Raw genomic sequence first — 6,880 nt, 5'->3', positions numbered from 1 at the left:
CATGCAGTGGGAATAGTTGGAAGATTCCAAGCTAATCAAAAGAAGCACACCTTCAGTTAGTTGAAAGGATTTTCAAATATCTTCAAGGAACACAAAAATATGGCTTATGGTATCCTAGAGACACAGATCTCACACTTCATGCATATAGAGATGCAGATTGGGTAGGAAGCGTAGATGACAGAAAAAGCACTAGTGGAGGTGCATTATTTATGGGTTCCAGATTAGTATCTTGGTTCAACAAGAAACAAAGTTCAATTGCTTTATCTACAGCTGAAGCATAATATGTGGCTATTGCATCTTGCTGCACACAACTCCTTTGGATGATGGAAACATTGCAAGAAATTCAAATCACTTGTACTCCACCCATCTCCATTTTATGTGATAATACAAGTGCAATCAGTATCTCAAAGAATCCATTCATGCATTCAAAGACCAAGCACATACCTGTCAAATATCATTTTCTCCTGGAACAAGTGCTTGAACAAAAGGTCAAATTGGAGTATGTTCCCTCCAAGGAACAGGTTGCTGATACATTCACCAAACCACTGCCTAGAGAGACATTTGAATACCTCAAACAGAAGTTGGGGGTAATTGATGCGTCATCTTGCTGTTGACACTTATTTGTTTCAGAGAACAGTGGTTGTACACAAGTTTCATGAAGCGTATCCATGTACATACACTAGTTTCTGTGGATATAGTCGCATATATATCAGTAGGCCAGGCTCAGGATGAAAAGAGTCTAATATGGGTCTGACAGTGATCATATGGCACATGTTCAGGGGGAGCATATACCTCTAATAATGCATTGTTGGCATTACCTTAGAATATCTTGGTACAATTTCACAGTTGTTTTTTATTCAGGTGGAACAGGTGTAGAGGAAGATCATGGTTGCTAGTCTGGATGGTGATTGAGAGATGCTGCTGATGATAGTTGCTGATGACTATCATAGTCTTGTCTTAGATATTTGGTCTCTATGTCATGTATTTCTTTTATTATCAAGGTCATGTAATGACCTATTTTTTTTCCCCACTATGTCTGGGATGGATGATGTAAGGTTCTTATGTTATCCTGTATAAACTTTTGATGTATCCCCATTTGTTTGGGAGATTGATGTCTGTATGAGTCTTTTGTGATAGGAAGGTCATTTATGATGTATAGAGTCATGTTCTTCTTGTAGAACATATTTTTGTAGACCTTTCCTACAGTGAGGGGGAGCATGGACAGCACAGCAGAGCAAAGATTTCAGCATGTACTCAGGGGGAGCATAACCCTTTGCCCTTGATGACAAAGGGGGAGAGCAACTTGGGGTTGCCATCAAGTCCAAAGGGGGAGATTGTTGGCAATATAACACAAGCTTGGCACTATGGCATAGGTATTGTCCTTGATGACAACTCACTCAGTAAATCATTCAGATGACAGTTCAGGTTCATAGGCTCTCAAAATAAAGGAAAAGAAGGTATACGCAGGTTCTCGTTAACCAAGCCGCGTATACACGCAGATCGCCGATCAAAAGGCGTGTATGCATATGCACACACTTTCATGCAAGAAAAAGTGCGTGTATGTGGCAAACCTTGTTTTTAGTCCATGGTATTTAGTCCTTGGTATTTGGACCTATGGTTTTGGACCATGGTATCTCGTCCGAAGTGTTGAACCCAAGTATTGGGTACCAGGTATTGGTTCTAAGTGGTTTTGGTCCATGGTATTGAGTAAGGCCTAAGACTATAAAAGGGGAAGGAGATCATTAGGCAAAGGCACTCAATCATTGAATATCTTATGAAGAGCAAGATCTAGAATACTGGTCATTGGGTTATGGTGCATAGCTGAATCTGAATCAAGGAGGAACCTAAGCGCTAGAATAAGGATAAGTTCTATTGACGGGTCAAGATCTTAAGGATTGAACAGAAGTATCTTTGTGTGATTTTGATCTTTTATATTTGGCGCATGACTTGATCTGTAAATCTGATGATTTGGGTATAACTGATGTCTGAATAGTTGAAAAGGGTAAATTATCTTTTACAGATCTATACGCAGGTTCGACATAGTAAAGGCGCGTATACACGCTGGATGGTAATTCAAAATGGCCTATACGCAGGTTTTCCTTAATATATCAGCGTATGCACATAGGTTCTACTTATTGAAGTAGCGTACGTCTCATAAGATATGTTTTAGCTACTTCTGTTTATTACTGCAGTGTTCTGGGTTTAGGATTGGTTTCTGGTTATTAGTTCTGTATTCTGGTTATAGCATTCATAGAAGTGAGTGGTTGATTCAGTTTTTGGTTGGTGCAAAGGAGATTGGTTGATGCAGATATATTTGATGTTTGATTGATGTTATTGATGGATCTAGTCTGAAAAATTATGAAACATGATCCCTGGAAGAAAAGAGAAGGTTGTAGCCTTCTATAGGTCAGCACCTACGTACTAGTACATCAGCTAGTACAAGAGCTAAGGGGGTTGTAGCTCCCTTCCAGGAGAAGCTAGAGAACGAGAGAAGGTGGTAGCCTTCTATAGGTATAAGTCTGCATATTGGCATAAGAATGCAACAGTGCAGATATATTGTAAAAAGAAGTTTCTTATTAAAAGAAGATAGAGACGAATTGCAGCAGTATTATTTCCATCACGTAAATGCATCTTTCACATTAGAATCCTGCTGATGCCTATTGTAATGAGGGCAATTCTTTTAATAATTGGGTTCACCATAGCCCCAACATTGTAAGGGGGGCTTTTGCACTCGGCTGGGCTCCAACTTGCTCGATGCTTCTGTAAGCTTAGTTTCTTCTTTCCATCTATTCTTTTGTTGATTTCTTCCAAGTTGTTTGTTTGGATGATTTTTTTAAGTGTTTTTATAACTTGCAGACTTAGTGCTTCTAAAATTATGGTAGGTCTTCTTCCCTTTCTTCTGGGGCCAACCTTTACCATTGTCCCCTTTCTTCTTCATCTATTGATAGCGAATTTGAGCCTTTTGAATTGCTTCATCCATGGTCTTGGGATTATCAAATTCTATTCTTTTGTTCATAAATCCATGCAATTTACTCATAAAACGTTGTACTTCCCCTTGACAAGGCCTTTTTCAAAATGTCAGCATCTTGTTCCTCTGTCAGAATTTATTGTAGCAAGATTATCCACCTCTGCACACAGTCTTGTAAATGGTGATACCAAATATCTATATGCTTGGATCGATCGTGAAATACATGATTCTTGGAGAGATTGATGCAACTTTGATTATCACATTAGATCATAGTTGGATCCATCATCTAGCCAAATAGTCCCACAAGTATCTTTCTCATATTACCTCACATGATGCTTGACTTGCAGCCATGTATTTAGCTTTTACTGAGCTAAGTGCCACAAACCTTTGCTTCTTGTTGTACCATGAAATAGTTGCAGACCCAACATTGAAAATTCCACTTGACGTATTATTTCAGTCTGATGGACTCCTTGCCCAACTTAAATCTATGCAGCCACACAGATTCACTCCCTTTATCTCTCTATACCATAATCCAAACTGGGTAGTGCCTCCAAGGTACCATAAAACATGCTTAGTTTCCTTCCAAAATAATATGGTTGGCCTAACCATAGCTTGGCTCAACTGGTTGAATGCACATCACATATCTCATCGTGTGTTCACAAGGTACATTAGTAAATCCACTAGCTATCGATAAATAGTAGCATCCACTTCCTCACCTGAAGTGGCATCCTCCTTCCTCCAGTTGGTCACTAGTTCCCGATCACCTTGCGATACTTCCAACCCAAGGAAGTAGTGCATGATAACCATGTCCTTCATTTCAAATTCTCTTGCAAGGTCCTCCTTGCAAGATCTAATCAGCTGCTCATCACTAGTTAAAATCAAATCATCAACATATAAGACAATAATAGGCAATTTAGCTTCTACCAAGATGAATAAAGAAGTATTACAATTGCTTGCTCGCTCTGAGCACAACTTGCAAGTGAATAACCTATATTTCTGCTCACTCAGAAGCTTTGACCCAAACTTAGTCAATTTCTTCCTCTTCTTGAGCCCCTATTTCCTTGCATAATTCCTTGAGAAATTAGGCCCCTATTATTTAGTAAAATCCTCAAATTTATTGTGAAATTCCCAAGGTTGATCATCTAATTGCATGCAACACCTGTACACTACTTACTAGTCTACGATTGATGTTACATTGCCTTAGAATCTCCACCACAATTGGAGAACTCAAATTCTCTACATGCACTAGATATTTTGGGTTGATTGATCAGTTAACTAGATGAACACTGAGTTTTACTGAAGTCCCATTGAACAAATAACCTTCCACTAGTTCCTCCAATTGTTAGAACTTGTTTAAGTGAAGACAACTTGAAATAACTAACATTGATTGCTACAAATTAGCAATCGCACATTCTTAACTGAACTTTAACTCCTCTAACTCAAATTTATTGATCTAACTGAGTGACAAGAACCATGTCACCTCTATTAACTGCATCCAAGTTGTCTTCTAATGTGGAAATTCATTTTTTCTCAATTTAATCAAAGGAAAAATCAAATTGAGAATTTCACACTGCATTTTTCAACACTCTCTCTTAGCAAGAAAGGGATTATCAACCACCTTTATTCTACACTTGTGGAACTTGAACTTCCCTCTTGACAAGGCCTTTCTCAAAATTTCAACATTTTGTTCCTCTGTCGGAATGTATTGTAGCAAAATTATCTACCTCTGCACACAATCCTGTGAATGGTGAAACTAAATATCTGTATTCTTGGATCGATCGTGAAATACATGATTCTTGTAGAGCTTGATGCAAATTTGATTATCACATTAGATCATAGTTCGATCCATCATCTAGCGAAATAATCCCACAAGTATGTTTCTCATATTGGCTCACATGATGCTTGACTTCCAGCCATGTATTCAGTTTCTGCTGAGCTGAGCGGAAAAAATATTTTCTTCTTGTTGTACCATGAAATAGTTGTAGACCCAACAATGAAAATTCCACTTGATGTATTATTTAAGTTTGATAGACTCCCCACCCAATTTGCATCTGTGAAGCCACACAACTTCATTCCCTTTATCTCTCTGTACCATAGTCCAAACTGGGTAGTGCCTCTAAGGTACCATAAAACATGCTTAGTTTCCTTCCAAAATAATTTGGTTGTCCTAACCATAACTTGGCTCAACTGGTTGAATGCACATCACATATCTCATCGTGTGTTCACAAGTTACATTAGTGAACCCACTAGCTACCAATAAATAGTAGCACCCACTTCCTCACTTCGACAATAATTCATCTTGGTTTTACTCAATAGTTTCTATATTTGAATTTTCAAATGTATTTATTCTAGGAGACATTGAAGTCTGTGTATTTATATTTGTTTGTCAAATCTAAAGTGACTTTATTATCCTCTCCATCTAGGTTCAATTCTAGTAAGTGATTGGTTGAGTTTATGACTTTGAGCCTTGTTGTTATAGGATATGGAATAAATTAATTGACTTAGCTAACAAGGTTTGAAGTCATCACTACAAATACTCATTATGAGCTCAACATGTCAGATGAAAAAATTGAACCCAAGTGGAAAGGACAACATCTAAATCCAATTGACCACAAACATTGACAACTTCATGACACAGGAAAGAGTCATTCTCAAAAGCAATGGCCTCTATCAAAACCTAAAATATTTACATGATTGTCTTTGAAACTGGGATACCAAACAAAAGTTTGCATAAATTATTATAGGCACAAGTTATTGATGACAATTAAATTCTCATAGCACGGTCAAAAAATGATCTCAGAAAAATGACATGGAAGATCACAAAGAATATAATGAAATTAATGACATAGAAGATCAGAAAGAATATAATGATTCTCAAAAGCAACAGCCCCTATGAAAATCTAAAATATTTAAATGATTGTCTTTGAAACTCGGATACCAAACAAATTTTTTTGTAAATTATTATAGGCACAAGTTATTGATTACTATTAAATTCTATAACACAGTCAAAAAATGATCTCAGAAAAATGACATGGAAAATCACAAAGAATATAATGAAATTAATGGCATAGAAAATCAGAAAGAATATAATGAAATTAAAAGTGATGCAAAAAAAAACTGGAACACTTCAAACAAGGACAAGAAAAGTCTTCTAACAAGGACAATTTTTTTTTTTCATAAATTATTATAGGCACAAGTTATTGATTACAATTAAATTCTCATAACACAGTCAAAAAATGATCTTAGAAAAATGACATGGAAGATCACAAAGAATATAATGAAATTAATGGCATAGAAGATCAGAAAGTATAATGAAATTAAAAGTGGTGCAAAAAAAAACTGGGATGCAAAAAAAAACCTTGAACACTTCAAACAAGGACAAGAAAAGCCATTGCGCCTTTTTGAACAAGGATTGAAAAACTCAACTAACCATCCAAACATACACCAAGTTTGTCTTTCCATTATAAAGCATCATTACCAATACACAAAAAATATATTATTAAGAATTGTCAAAAACAAACTACTATGACAATCATTATATTAGAAAAAGAAATAAATATTACAATTGTACAATTAATTAAACAAGTTATTTATGAAATTCTTAAACAAGCACACAAATCTATGTTTAGTATTCAAATGTTCAAAACATGCATTTTGTTATGATTATTCTAAATTATTTTGATTTTTTTGAGTAATCACAATAACTATACAAATTCTCACAAGAAAACTACATGTTATATCTATATTCACAATTTATTTAAATACCTCAAAATACATCTCCACTCCCATGACAACAAATCCAATATTGGAAAACAAATGCCCTTCACATAAGAAACTTCTTTAAAAGGGAATCCATAAAAAAAAATTCGCAAACGATAATGTTTCTACTCTTAATATATATATATATATATA

This window comes from Pinus tabuliformis, chromosome 8 (genome assembly GCF_031772625.1).
Source record: "Pinus tabuliformis cultivar Carrire ecotype Pingquan chromosome 8, CPIR1, whole genome shotgun sequence".
NCBI lineage: Eukaryota > Viridiplantae > Streptophyta > Pinopsida > Pinales > Pinaceae > Pinus > Pinus tabuliformis.
The sequence above is the reverse complement of the archived record's forward strand: the minus strand, read 5'-3'. Positions refer to the sequence as shown.